Here is a 14,115-nt window from a genome sequence, read left to right on the forward strand (position 1 = left end):
CCCTAGTCAGGGGAAATTAATGAAATGGCACCTCCCATTCTGTTGACATTGGACAAGATTGGCCAAGTCCTTAGTAATATTGGGGTTCCCATTATGGGGAATACAGTAATCACAGGAGGGGTTAGGAATATTATACTGGTGGGAATGTCCATGTAAGCGCCAACGCAGCCGACTACTTAAGCTCATGCTTAACTTTAAGCAAATAATCAGTTAGGGTCCATAGCTACAGAACTCTGATGAAATATATGCTTACATGCTGGATTGAACGCTGTAATGAAAAATATGTACAGTGAAAGTCTGATTTGAAACATTAGAAACCATCAGTAAATATTGTCTGAAAAAACGTTTTATTCATAATGTGTATTCAGGAATACGTATCCATACTTAAAAAGCAATATTTTAGTGACTTTTCTATAATTGGCAGGATTATTTTTGAGAATCATGACATTTTCAACACAGTTTTTCAGTTCTCAGTATTTTCCCACTTAAACAGAACTGGCTAAACTAAATAAATAGACTTCATTTTTCCCTTCCAGATCCAGTCTGAAACTTTTGCTCAGTATTTTTGCACAATTTGTCTGTGCTTTCAGCTTGTGGAAACCAGAGGCATCTCTATATCAAATACTGTACGGCTGCCTCTCTGTGATGAATTCGTGACGGAAATGACACAGGGAGGCCAAACATACACAGTAAAATAAGGAACCCTGTAAGAAGCAAACATATTGTTCTTGGCTAAACAAGCCGTTAGTCAGCATCCATTTTGATAACAATCTTTGAAAATACAGAGTTTTCTTTGCACAGATAGGTTTGCTTAGTGCAGTTCTCCCTGGAGTTTGGCATTCTTCAATACTTTGAAACTGCTGGTTTTGCACTACATCAAAAACTCTATGCCAAGCAATTTGTACATTAAATTATAATCGGTGGACATATTAATAAAATTATCTTGAAAAGTTAAATATATGAAGTGGATTTTTTTTAACTACATATGTTTTTAGAAGCTGTAATTGATATTCAACCTGATTTGTGCTAAAAAAGAAACGTATTTAATTTAGTGCATAAGTGTGTAATTACATGCCTTGATATAATTGAAGACATTATTCCCTTCTCATATAAAGAAGAGCTATTATATGAAGTTTAATTTGGCCCACAAAGATACAGTTTCCTCAGAGTAATTCCAGTATCTTTATTTTTTGTTGTTTGTTTTCTTTTAATCTGTGTTTATAGAAAGCATACCTAATGAAGAGCTAGTTAAACAGACGAGGACTAACTCCGGTTTCCACTGGTTTTCCCAAGGGATGGGTCCCCCCCAGGACAGCCGCGTGGCTCTGGACAGAGGCTGCTGGAGGATGCAGGAGGATGGGGACGGGCGAACGCGATAGTTGGCACCAGCCCAGTGCTTGTAGAGCTGGCAGGGATCCCATGCAGGAGAAGGATGGGGTGCCACAGCCATCCCCCTCTCTGTTTGCATCTCGCTCCGTTTTCCCTCTCTCCTTTGGATCTTTCTGCAACAAGTCCCAGATCTGATTCCTGGGGCTTAAAGGGGTATGGAGAACCCTGAAAGTGTGGCAGGAGCAGGCCCAGTGATAGGGGGAAGCTGTACTCAAAACTAAAAGAGAAAGAAAAATAGTTATAGCATCGTGTAGCTCCTTCTCCTCTTCAGAGAAAGCCCTCTGTAAACATTTCCTTTCTAATCTCCCTGATAGCAAGTGTAGCGAATTGTCAGCAGAGGTAAGAAACCCAAAACTGGGTCCACGAGCCCTGGGTTAGGAGCAGACCTTGGCGAAGGCCCTTTCCCTTTCACACCCGTCCCAGCATGAGCTCCCTCTCTCCCCCGTCCCTTCCCTCCCACCCATTGTATGGCTTCCAAGATTCCTCATGGAAATACCCCATGGCTTGTTTTCCATTGCAGGTTAATACCGGATTTCAGGCTGTTATTTTCTTTTTCCTGACATGTCGCCCATCACATTATGATTATTAGAGTTTTCTTTTGAAGAGTTACCTGAGGTGAAGCCTAATTGGACTCAAGGCTGCTGAGGAAGGATGCCAGGGCTCGGGAGCGCTGCCAGCCGCTGATGTGGCTCACGCACAGACAGCAAGCACAGCGAAGGGCTCGATTTCATGCCGTGATTTAAGATACAGCCTGTAAGAGGACACCGATGATAAAGCCTCGGTGCCTGCTCGAGAGCTGGAAGCAGGAACGGTGCCACTTCAATGCACAGAGACTGAGCAGCGTTTAATATAATATTTTTAAGGCAAAACAGCTATATATCAAATGACAGAATGCAACAAAGGAGAGGCTTAATGGCTGCGAACTTTAATCCCGTTAGAGTTTCCAGGCTCTCTTGCTGGTTCTGGGAAGCCAGCAGTGGCTAACAGGTAGTGCAAAGCCTACCTGTTAATGGTTTAAATAAAATTACCTTGAATACAGCAAAGGTCTTATTCTGCAAAATATTGCACGCTGGATTCTGCCACACAAACATGCATTAAATCTGTCTCAGGGATTGTAGTACAAATCTCACCTTTGCACCACTGCTCGCATAGACTTTAGCGGGACAGCTACTGCAGGTGAGTGCTGCTCAGTGAATGCACCAGTGAGAAGAGCTTGGAAGCTTTGAGAGGTTGTCATTTTCTGTCAATGTATTTACCAATCACTGAGCTAGAAGTAGCGGCAGGACACTGAGCATCCCTGGTGAAACTCCACTGGTTTAACTCCATCAGTTTATGTATGTTTTCCCTTCATTTAGATCAACTTTCATCTGATTCTAGCTAAGGCCTGGATGCATTGATAGCAAATAAAATGTCTGGCCCAGACATGCTTTTTTCCAGGTAGATTAGATTGACTACTTCAAATGCTGTTGGAGAATTGACCTTAGTTTCTTGCTTTTTACCAAAGAATCTATATTACCTTTATGAACTACAAAGATAAAAACACAAGGGAGGGAAGAGGACCCAAATGCTGTCACAGCTCCCCTCCTGGACCTCGAGCACGCTGCTACACAGGCACTACCCATGGTGTTAGCAGTGTGCATTTTGTCTGTCTTGGCATTTTGGAACACAAATGTCAGCTAAACATCCAAATCAGTCTGTTTTCATCACTCGTTTCAAATTGAACTGTTTTATCAGCAGCTAACTAAAATGATAGCTAGGCAAAGAGATGGTGGGAAAAAAAGAAAAAAGAAAAAAGCAAGAAAAAAAAAGAAAACAGCAGAAAAGAAACAGAAATAAAAGGTTTAAATGTTTGATTTTTATTTTTTTTCTGTCTACACTTCTTTTATTTTCCCTTTAAGCAAGCTCTAGAAAACATTTTGATGTGGTCTGTGGGATTGTTCCCTCAGAGATGATTAAAAGCAAATCCCATCAGCCATTAGGCCCTTTCAATATGATCATGTTTTTCCATCTAATTTTATCAGCCCAAATGATGACTTAACTGGGAGCAAACGCCAGTTGACCAACTCTCCCAAAGCATTTTCCTAACCAAAGGTGGTAAAGGCTCCCTTAATGAATTCTGATTTTCCATTTATAAAAATGTCCAGCATGCACGTGCATGCACACACACACAAAGGCATACATAGGAGGGAGAAACTAAAGCCTTCGCTTACCGTTTCTCTACAATCAACTGTTTTGCAGATTAAGGAGAAGGGGGGAAAGGAGCAGAGGAAAATCACATGGGACAAAAGAAAAAAAAAAAAAAAAGAAAGCCACATTTTCTACCTCTTCCTACTGTTTTTGTTGTTGTTGTTGTTGTTGTTGTTGTTGTTGTTGCGCTTTGCTTTTTTATTTTTATTTATTTATTTATTTATTTGGTCTGGGGTTTTGTTTTTGTTGTGTTTTTCCTTTTCTTCTCCTTTTTCTTTTTTCTTTTCATTTTCCAGCCCCATGTTGTGACTTTGACAAATGATGATGCGCGGAGAAAATTTATGCCAAGTCTTGGAGCATTAGCACATTATCACGAGCAAAACAGAGCCCTTGGTTGACATCATTGGGGACCCATTGAAAAATTCTTTGAAAGTGATATATGGGCCAAGGCCCATCTCTGAGAGAGCTGCGGTGCTGTCCTGCTGCATGAAGTCTGGGGAAATGCCCAGAGAGAGCCAGGTGAAGACACCGAGCATTAGATGAGAAATGGTTAGTAAAAACCCATTCTGGAAAGGAAAGAGGAATCTCTGTGCTCTCAGGGGGCCAGTGTGTTGAATGATTTAATGGCTACCTTTAGGAAATGCCTTTTGCTTTATTGCTCTCTTTCTGCTTTTTTCTTTTTTCATTTTTTTTTTTTTTTTAAGGAAAAGAAATATGCTGTAGGCTCTTCCCCTCATTTTCACCTCAGTATCCCAAGTCAGTGCTCCTGCAAAGCCACATCTTGAGACCTGTCATCTTTACAAAAAAAAAACCTCCCAAAGTGTCTACAGATGGCCTTACAGATCACGACATTCTGAACTGACTACTTGTTGAAAAAAATTGGGGAAAAAAGAAAAAAAAAAAGTATATGAATTTGCTACAAATGCAAAAGGATTTTTAAAGTTCACTGCAGACAGTTCCCACTCCTGTTAACTTCATTCTCAAGTCATTCCAAACACAGCTCAAGAGCAGGGCTGCAGCTCCCAGGATTAAGCTGTGCAGACTTTCCAGAGAGGTGTCAGAAATTGCATGGAAAACTGGTGGGATTTTCAGAGCTCCTCGAGGCATTGGCCCAATTCTCTTTATCCTGCTTTGATGCCAAAACTTCTTTAAAATGCTTCCCATTCCCCCACACAAGAAACTGTGTGAATCTTAATTTGCTGACAACACTCATTGTGCTTCTGGAACCAAAGGTTGGATTTCCAGTATTTCATTAGAATTATTTTATTTTATTTTATTTTTAATTTGGGGAATGAACATTAACATTTCAGTTCAAAGATCTTACTCCCTAATTTGGTTTGTGATTCACAAAATCTGGAAGACTGTATTTTAGTTCTGGTTCATCTGTGACTGAGATCTCGAGACATTATTTCATTTTCCATATTTTTGTTATTTTGGGCCTGAGTTTTCTAGGAAGGATTAAGATTTCAGAACTTTTTCGCTTCAAACAACCAATGCAGCTACAGTTTATAATTTCAGAGGAATTTTAGACTGTTCTTTTAGGAACTTGTATATCTTTGCTAGAGCTACATAAAGCTTTAGAAGCCAGAATAGTCTCACAGACAATATTGAGAGACTTTGGGGTACAGTATACCTGAGATTAACACACATTAAAATTTTGTATAGGGACTAGAAAATATAGAAATTATATATGTGGCCCCTAAAAATTGGATTGATTAAATTTGTCTCATTGAAAATTCCATTTTTTTCCAGAGGTAGCTAAATATTGGTAATATGTGTGCCATAGCTGAGGAATTCAGTCATTTATTTTGCATCCAAAGCACTCTGAATGATCTGTGACTCTCAGAATACCACAATTCAGCTGGAAATCTTAAAACAAAGCACTGGAATTAGCAGAAAAGTTTCAAAGCGTAAGGGGGGAAAGTTAATACAAGTAGGTCTTTTATCACTTGAAAATGTGCTGCACATCCATGTTTTGAATAAAAGTGCTACCGAATGAAGAAAGACTCAGTGATTCTAGTTTCATATACAAACTACAACAGTTAAACCCATACTGTAAACAATGAATAGTGAATGCAAAGATTTCAGTGCTATTATGGAAGTTTTTAAGGGCACACACAGATAAAGAAAACATTTTTGAGTAAATGACTTGTATCTTTTCAGCACTGTTTCAAGTACAGTGTGTCAAGATGATTGATGATATAAGCCTGTAGCGGCTTCATGACAAATTAGTGATTTTGACATATGTTTGATGCTCTAAGCATTTTTCACTTGAAAGCAAGAAGTCTTGCTTTTCAGGTGCTGCTTTTGCTCATAAGCTTGCAGTTGAGTCTGGGAATTCAGTTATCTGGAGGACAGCAGCATTTCTGGAAATATCATCAGAGCACCCAACTATCAGTGTGCTCCCAGAACTGCTGTCTTATTTTGTCTAAAGCGATACAATCAAAATGCAGGAGGAATGTCAATACAAAGATAAGGGATTTGGATGGTAAAATCAGAAGGGATTAAGGGTAACACTAATATGGTCCCCCTTCTCCAGGCAATCATCTTTCTTTCTGGAAACAGGGTCTTTTACTTATTTTCTTAATTTGTTTTTGTAATTTGTTTGTCTTGCCAATTTACAGCTTTGTGTATTTGAACATTAGAAACATTCTACAAGTGATCAGAACTGGATTATTGTGTCAGGTCACTTGTCTTCCAAGCAAAAAGAAACAGAAAATATGGATCTTTGGTTAAAAATCAAAATCATATTGCTAATCTATGGAAAGAACTAAGAATCCTAATTTCACCAGGTGTTTTACTTTGGGTGCAACCTTGGTATCACAGAAGCAGGCCAGAGCTCTGAGCAAGCCTTGCAAAGCCGTGATCCCTTCTTTTCCTTTGCTTGGTATGGACAGCCCCTGTGCTGATGAGTTAGTGGCTCTGTGTAACTGCATGTGGCAGAATCAAATCCAATATTTTATCACAGATTGGAAAAAAAAAAAAAAAAGAGAGGAAAAAAGGGCATTTTCCACAAATAATGCTGCTCAGTGTTGCTGCCAGCTCTACACTGAGATATCAGACCGTGCTTGCACTCTTTCCTCCTTGGACAAAAACAAACCAGTGTTTTGAGAGAGTACCGTTGTAATTGTGGGCAGTTATATGGAGGGGAAAAATAATGTGGTTTGTCATCAATCTCTCGGTGTGGCACACAAGAGCTGACTTGTTGAAATTTTGTAGGCTGTATTTACAGAGAAAACATAGACCTGGTGCTGTGCAGGGCCCTATCAGTCCCTAGGTCTGGAAGAATCATATCGGAGAAAAAGGGAAGGCTTGAATCATAACCTTTCAGGATAATCTAATCCATAAGGGAACAAAAATTACTCTGCTCCTCTGAGGAAGATCAAAACCCTAAGAATTTAATTATTAGGGATTTATTTGTGAATATATTCATAGTGATTCAATAGCAATAGTTAGTTACTGACCCTGACTGAGACTGCTGTCTAATGCAGACACAGACAATGGGGAAAATTAAGGATGGATGCTTCCACTCTTGAAAAATGCTACGTTGGAGTAAACTGATATGCTGCGTTGCTGTAGAAAGGCAATGTTAGCAAAAGGTCCAGTAGAGCTCCAACCCAACAGACACCATTCAGACTATGTGCTGTCATTCAGACTTGGGCACATTTTGCTTCAGGGTTATCTTGCGTATAGCTTTCATCAGCATAGTGTCTTTTATTTGCACTTGCCTGTCAAAAGTACCTGATAGGCCCAGTGGATTTTGTAATTCAATTATGGATTATATTTAATTCAAGAGATGAACTGAAAAAGTGGGGGGCCACACTGGTAGAATTTGGAGGGGTATTTTTCTAGAAACTTATTTGATATTGCTTACATTTGTGAATGTTATAAGTGTCCTGTTTCCCTCTCCTCTGATACCTTTTTTTTTTTTTTTTTTTTTTGTATTATATTTTAGAATAGTGTTATCACATGGAAGAAAACTAACCTGGCTCCAAAAGGTGAAAGACTTTATAGGGTAAAGGCTTTGAAAAAATCCTATAGCAAGACAGAATCCCTGCTATGTAGCTGTTCAAGATGGAACTATCACGTGTACCACAATGCTGGCAAAGACCAAAAGCAGATACACATGAGAAATGGGCTTCTTCTGAGTTCATTTTTGCCCTGTAAAAGTTAGGCAACTCCTCCATATCTGCAAGATCCATCTGCAGTCAATGGGGAGCAGAGCTAGACAGCTCAAGAGGAAGAGCCGTGCTTTACAGCATTCTGTGCTATTGTCACCCTGAAACAAAGCGTGTCTTAGACTGAAAAGTTCATAGTCCTTCCCAGGCATGAACTGTACCTACAATTCTGCAACAACAAAAATATCCCCAGCCTGGCTTTCCTTTGGACAAGTTCTACTTGCAACTCATACTATTTATTTTCTTTGCTTTTTTGTTTTGTTTTGTTTTGAACTTGCTATTCTGCAAAATTAGGAACACCATATGAAAGGTAAAACCCTCCCAGCGCAGTAAAGGACCTCTTTCTGCAATTTGACTATTTTCTCTCTTTCACTTATATAATTTTTTTTAGGAGATTTCAAAAGAAAACTGAGTCTACTTCTTATTAATATTGCCAAATGAGTCACCCACATACATAACTCTAACATATAAAAGAAGCATTTTCTTTTACTTCCATAAAAATATCCAGAGGGCAATGGCAGTGGGAGTAAATTGAGAAGACCAAAGTTAAACAAAACCAGTCTCATACATTTTCTGCAACTTCATTGTCTACTTTCTGTCTTGCAGGGAAAAAATGTACAGGTTTACACTCCTAAAGTTGGAGAAATTATCATAAAAACCCAATGGCTATTTTAACTAGCTCACTACTTATGCATACATATATATATATATGTTTAATGTTCATATTCTATCTTATTAAGACCATGCTAGGTAGTTGGTGGGTAATTTCTTGTAATATCACCCCAAAATGATTTGAAATTTGCCAACTTCCAGGTTTTGTTGCAAGTCCAAATCTAGGACAGATTTATGGAGTTTTATTACTGAAATTGATAGGTTCATATATCTTGAGCTGACATGCCTGGAGTCCACAAAATTCCAGAGAATAATTGACTGACCAATCAGTCTAGTGTCTATAAATATATAAGTTGAATACAGTTGTCCTTCAAGTCTAAACCTTCTTTCGGTATGCTAATTCTTGGAGCAGTGTCTCTGTTAATTAAGTGGCAAAACTTTTAGAGACCCCCAAGAGTTCAGGATTTGGCCTGCAGAGTCTTATGCACAAGAGAAAGGTGAAATTTCTTGCATGCTTTATTTGCCAACTATTGTAGTTTCCAGTTAATGTGAGCTGTTTGCAAATCGTGCTTTCCACTGTAGTTCTGACCTACACAAATGAGAAAAAAATTCAACACTAACAACATGGGTCACTGCAATGTTTCTGACATAGAAATGCTTTGATATCCATCATTCTTTCTTTCCAAATAGTCCTTTATTTGATTGCAAAAAAAAAGATTTAATTACATTTTCAAAATGAAATTGGAAGACTTTTTGTCCTTTTAAAGTTAACTCGAAGGAAACCTTTTGCTCAATGTGTTCCTTGGGTCAGCCAAGCAACTAGAAAGCCTGCTGCTTGCAAAGTTCAATAATTTTTTTGCCTGCTATCATTAATGTACATAAAAATACCACTTTAATAACTCAGAAACTATGAAAACAGCTCCAAGCAGAAATTTTAAACAAAATCTGAGCAGCTTTAAGACAAGAGCAACCAAATGTAAAGATTTTAGGGAAGAATCAACCTTGCAATGGCTTGAAGGCATTCATTCTGGCATGCTACTTCTTACACAGGCTGTGTACAGCAGCAGCTTTTGGATAACTCAATAACAATATTACTGTTTTAAAATTGCATTGTGTCTTCAGTCCCAAAGGAAAGCTTTTCAAAGTTTTTTCATCTATAATACCTAGTGGAATAGAGCTGTTTCTTGGCCAGGTCAGGAGCTCAGATTCTGCACATCAGCTGTAAGGTGCAGGGAGGTGGGAATGCTGAGCCTGATCCGGGGTCAACCCCTGCTCTTCCTGACAGATGTGTCCCATAAGCATGGGCTGCAATGCCAGCTTCACACAGCACTTTGTGTGGCTTCCTTGGAGGAAACCTCTGATACTGAGCACTGGTTTGCTCTGTGCTTAGTTTTTGTTCTGCTCTAGCACCTGTAACAAGCACACACACAGAAAGCAGCTTAAAAGGAGTTTCTCTGGTCTCTTTATGGCGAATATACTGGCCATCTGCATCCCTCAGATACTTGCTGAAACTGGCTCCTGAGCAGCCTAAAGAATAATGATTTGTCTGCTGCCTCTGCCCCAGCAATGGTGGCACATCAGTGTCCCAGCTCCGTTGAGTGAATAAAGCTTCAATTCCTGTAACCACGAAGGTTTTGTTAGTTAGAAAAATACCGGTGGTGCAGAGAATTAGGGAAATAATTCCAGGTATATAAGAAGTGAGATAGGATTTAGATTTGGGGGATTATAAGGCTCATGATATTCTTCAGTTACAGTGAATGTGTGAGGTTTCAAGAAAGGCAGAACAAATAAAAGAGAGAAAAGAGGAAGGAAGACAGAAAACTGTATTTTTGCAACAGCAAAAATACTTCTAAAAAACACAGTATGACCCAGTAATCAATACAAATATTTTAATGGAATTGTAAAATAGTCATTATAAATACAGTTGTCTTTAAAAGGACTCTGAATAGCTGGAGATATCCGATATTAATTGATTTTGAGAAGCATTTGAATATAGACAGAGACAGTAATCAGCTTTGCCTGCTTTTTTATCTAGATCGAAATAGATTTATGTAGGAATCTACAGACATAAGATAACTGAATATACAAGGTTTTGTCCCACAGACTAACAGAGTAAAACATATAGGTTTTAAAAATGAACCTCTGGGATTTTGTAATGAATTGTTTCCTATTTTTAGCCTCACAGAAACTTCTTAACTCTTTAATCCAAAGTTCATTGGAATCAATGGAAATCTTTTCATTTACAACATGAGAGTTTGAATAAGACCCTGAGTAGTGATGAAATAAATGTAGCTCTATAAAAATTAAACATAAATATGCCCAGAAATCATTTAAAATCTGTTCAGATTTTCAGAGAGAATAAAATCTTTTCTACAGGATTTTTACACTGTCTTCTGGATCTCATTGACAGAAATGTAATTTCCCATTAGATGTCAGAAGCTGGTTTAGTATGTCTGTATATAAGATCTCTTTTTCTATTATTCTTTGTAAGGCAGAATGTCCGCCTTTCTAAATAGAAGACAGTAATTCTGCAGGGATTAATCCTGAATTAGCTCCTCGCTACAAAGCTACTCCATGTGATTAAGTTTGCCTTTTCAAAATGTGGAAAAATACATGAAAACGAGCAGTTTTAAACCCATCCCTAGAAGTTCCTGACTCTTTAAAAAAAAAAAAGAAAAAAGTTTTTATGGGATTTTAAAGCCCTTTGTTTCAAATGCAGGCTGAACAATGGTGCCACTGCAAAGTTTCCTCCTGTCAGGAAAATCAGCTATTTTTCACCTGTATATTCATTTCATTTAGCAGGTTTCCACTCATCTTCTGTCTTTCTCTCTCTATTCTTCACATAGTACATGTCTAACCATGCCTGTATATGCATGTTCTGCAATGCTGAGGGACATTGCAGTTTATTTTCAGTTTAGTGGAAAAGCAGCCCTTCTTCATTAGTGCCAGCAACAGTGTCTTTTGGGATAGATTTCAGTATCAATCCCCAAAAGACTTGTTCCTTCACTGAAGTAAATTATTGCATTATTATTTCTTCTTCTGTATTTGAGAAGGTGATGAGATCATTTATTGTTTTTAAGGGTTAATAGAGCCTGTCAGGGTCTTTTCCCCTCGGCTGGTTTCGCTGCTGCTATAGGATCAGTAACAGCTCCGAGCTACACGATGCTAAATCAGACCACACTTTCCTGAAGAAAAGAAAAGAAAAAAAGAAAACTTACCACCAAGCGAAGAAGCAGTTCAGTCTGGTTTAAAGGAAGGGGAGGGAGGGAGGCAGGGGGAACAGGGACTAACTTTGGAGAGAAAATAACAAACTTTAAGTCCTGAGGTCTTTCCTCTGTATTGAAAAGGCAGTTTGGAAAGGAAATTAGTAAAAACAAACAGAAGGTGCCAAGGTTTCTTTATCATACCTGGAGTAGGATATGCTAAATTCCACAAGCACTCGCACTGGCGCCTGGTGCTGTGCTGGAAAAAATGGTACCCATGGCTCTATAAAATGATCTATTGGGACTTCAAAGTCGTGGCAGCCCCGTGTGGCACAGGATGTGCTCAATTAATTATGTGATTTTTAAATGACAGGGGTTGGGAAAAGTAAAAATAATAAAAAGGAGGAAAAAAGAGAAAATTATGAAGAAGAAAAAGGTTTTTAAAGAAAATAATATAAAAAAAAAAAAAAGAGAGAAGTAAACTGAAAGGCCTTGTTGTCTGTCTGCCAAACAGCAGCAGCAGATAAGGTCCGTAGTTGCCGTGGAAACACAGGCCTGTAGGAGCCAGAATCCAATTTCAGAAACCACAAAATCAACATAAACGTGTGCAAAAATAAAAAGGTTTGTTTGGCAAGTAATAAGTAGAAGGCTACCAATGTATAAAACAGATGAACCGGGGTGACCTTAGCCAACTTTAAGCCATAATAATGACAATGTCCCATGTAGCTTTGGCACCTCCGAAATGAGCAGTAACGAGACGCAGTCCATGCTGCCTACTGTTGTCTTCTAGTTGCCACCCTTTTTCTGTAGTACTCCAACCCCACATCTCCCTCCCCAGTTGTCCCCTCTTTAGAAAAAGAAAAAAAAAATATGAATGAAGAAGGAGAAATATTCATTAAAGCAATGATGGTGATCTCATGTTAAACCTCAAAAGGCTGAGGGATGCAGGACTGAGGCTTTTAATTCAATTTTCACCTACACATTGTCTACTACTACTGTCCAAAGTGATTATATGTAAAAAAGTCATTTTCTTTTTCTGCCTTCTATCATATGTGGCCAGAAATGACCAGACCTTAAACCATTAAACTCTTAAACCATTTCCAAGTCCATGAAGACTATGTAATTACAACCTTTGCAGTTTTCCTGGAAAAATGTTATAGTACATGTATGACTATCACTATTTCAAAGCAGGCGTCACTGAAAAGACACGGGGATACCCCTTCTTTTTATATCAGCTCAAGGGATTTCTTTACTGCAGATGGCTTTGGGGTGCTTCAGGCAACTTTTGAACCAAACTATATAGGTTTGGGGTTAAGTGGGATGGCCAGTACTTTCCCTTGCTTATAATTTTGGTAGAATATTTAGCATGTTCTGCCATTCTGTGAGACACCCCAGACAAATTCAAATGCCTATTTCTTTCCTCCCTTCTCTGCCTCCAGGCCTGCCTGCGTAGACGGTAGGAGAAAAGAGAAAGATATTCATTGGGATATAGCAGACTCAGCTCCCCTGGTTCTTCCCATCACATTCCCCATCTGAAGATCCCTTAGTGGGCTGCTGTGGGATGACCTGAGTGCTCTTAGGCACATCTCAAGCAGAAATACCACCCCAGACCTAAGGAACACTTCCCAGAGAAGTGTAGTGGAAACTGAGAAACATTCTGAGGAAAGTTTATAATGAACTATTGGGTCAAAAAATTCCTTTTCTCACACATGGTGAGTAAGCCAGGGAAGATTTCACCCAGCAAGGTCCTCGAGACTGCAATTGCAATGTAGGCAGCAAGGCTTTCAGGGTCTTCCACAGTTAGAAACGCTCCATGATTTCTGCTTTGCTCCTCTAAAGAACATTTCTTAACTTAATCCAGCCAAACAGCAGGAAGATCTCAAAAGTAATCTTAAATAATATCACCAGTGAGCTGGGAAATCAGCAGGGGGAGACAAACAATTGTACTTATGGGGTAAAAACTCAATTTTATATTTTATTACAACCTGTCTGCTGGGAGCCCCTGACAGCAAGAAGGGACGCATTCACTTTATTACAAGAGTCCACTTCCAAAAGAAACAACAGAATGGATCATGCCTCCATTCAGTGCTGAATGTCTATTTCTGGTTTAGAAAATAAGACTTTATCTTCTCTATCTGATGATTACTCACTGTTTCTTTTTCCTATATGTCAGGAACAAGGAGCTGTGTGTTAGCCCTATGCTAGCGCTGTCCTGCTCAGAGCGCTGCAGTCTGGTAGGGAATGCGATGCAAAAGAGAGTCCTGAGCTGCTCCCCTCCAACAAAACTTCTGAGCTTCAGGGGAAAGAGTTCTTGCTCAATTATTCCTCATATTTGCATGATATAAGGGTTGCTTTTCCATTCCCAGGAAATATCCCTTATAAAAAACTCAACTGGTGCTGACTAGGACACTTTTTGACAGAGGGTTGGGTTTATTCACTAAGGACAGCAAAATTTAAAAGCCATTGACATTAATAGGGTCCTTATTCTTGTGTAGCTATGTCCTATAATTTCTTTCAGCAAAGGCCTCAGTTACATGTTAATCGTT

General features: G+C 38.9%; 1 long non-coding RNA gene across 2 annotated transcripts; it reads right to left on the minus strand.

Moving 5' to 3' along the window:
• Nucleotides 1–328: 328 nt before the first annotated feature.
• On the minus strand, nt 329–11,761 carry LOC137841865 (uncharacterized). 2 transcript variants are annotated; one of them, XR_011088805.1, is made up of 3 exons: nt 11,585–11,761; nt 2,000–2,140; nt 329–1,502 (listed from the first exon to the last, which is right to left on the minus strand). It is a non-coding gene; the product is annotated as an uncharacterized lncRNA (long non-coding RNA). The 2 variants fall into 2 exon arrangements; XR_011088804.1 differs by lacking the exon at nt 329–1,502 and adding an exon at nt 1,506–1,606.
• Between the last annotated feature and the right edge of the window lie 2,354 nt (nt 11,762–14,115).

This window comes from Anas acuta, chromosome 18 (genome assembly GCF_963932015.1).
Source record: "Anas acuta chromosome 18, bAnaAcu1.1, whole genome shotgun sequence".
NCBI lineage: Eukaryota > Metazoa > Chordata > Aves > Anseriformes > Anatidae > Anas > Anas acuta.